This window comes from Alligator sinensis, unplaced genomic scaffold (assembly GCF_000455745.1).
Source record: "Alligator sinensis unplaced genomic scaffold, ASM45574v1 scaffold1485_1, whole genome shotgun sequence".
NCBI lineage: Eukaryota > Metazoa > Chordata > Crocodylia > Alligatoridae > Alligator > Alligator sinensis.
The window spans coordinates 467,717-468,904 of NW_005842962.1; the positions used below are offsets into that span (position 1 = coordinate 467,717).

Consider the following 1,188-nt stretch of genomic DNA (forward strand, 5'->3'; position numbering starts at 1 on the left):
TTGTGTCATACCAGTTTTCTTTTAGAAGAGATCAGTCTTCTAAGCCCCTGGGCAGAAAGAAGCCAAAAGGAAGAGAAAATCTGAAGAATGAGTAAAAAAGGTAGTTAGGACTGGAGGGATGACATTCAGTTATGCTCCCTGCCTGGCCTCTGTATGAAGAGATAAGTGCTAGCTTGTTCACACCCGGACCTGGTGTGAGGAGTTAAGCACTGGAATGTAGTTTTGAAACGGAGCCCTGAGAAATCAGAAAAGTTATAGAGGGATTCCTGGTTCCTGGACATACATATAGGTCCCCATTGTGATTTAAAAAACGAACTAAATGAAACCAGAACCCAACTGAAACCACAACTTTTGGCAATTCTGAAAACTCTACTAGAATCCTCTGTATACCTTTTTCACTCCTAAATATCTTCCAAAATATGGCCTTCACTCCCCCTCTTCCTCCCCACCCATTTAAGTCTATGTGTTGTTAGTGGGATGGGAGTGTGGGGGTGGGGCGCAGAAGGAAGAGGACTGGGGAGGGGAGCTAGGTCTAATGAAAATTAGTTCAGTACTGCTTGTGAGATGCCATGGAGATACCTCAGGAGGAAGAATATTAAACACTTCCTGAGGTCTTTTCACTTGCTAAAGGCCTGATCCTACACCAAGATTCTCATTATTACTACAACTCACTTGACATCTGAGTAGTCAGAGAGCACAGCTCATTGGAAAATGGATACAAAAGAATACAACACTGATTCATTCCTGACTGCACTATGTCTGCAAGGTGTTAACAAACCTACCCAGTGAGAGCATAACATTGGGAAGGGAAAGTAGATGAGAAACACTGAAAAGTTTATTTTCATTGGGTGCCTGCAGTTGGGTTAAAACAGTTAGAAATCCCAGTTTACCTCTTCATCAGGAGCAGTTCCACTATCCTTTTCCTCTCTCCACTTTTTTGTAAAAAACAATTTGTGTTCCAGAAGGGCACCTTGGCACTGGTCTCTCATCCATAGATTTGTCTTTCCTTTGAGAGAGAGAGAATATCACCCCTGATTCAATATTTATTTCACAGATGTAATAGCAATCGCTCCCTTGACATAGAGGCTAGATGACATTTGAATTACCAAACTAGAAGTGTAAATGTTTATTTGGGAATGCTAAAACAACATGATTAGTACAATCAAATTTGCAGTCCCATAGGGAAAG

At 41.4% G+C, this 1,188-nt stretch overlaps 1 pseudogene; it reads right to left on the reverse strand.

The window, feature by feature from the left end:
• LOC112548139 overlaps window positions 1-989 on the reverse strand; it is a 1,909-nt pseudogene extending 920 nt beyond the window's left edge.
• Between the last annotated feature and the right edge of the window lie 199 nt (window positions 990-1,188).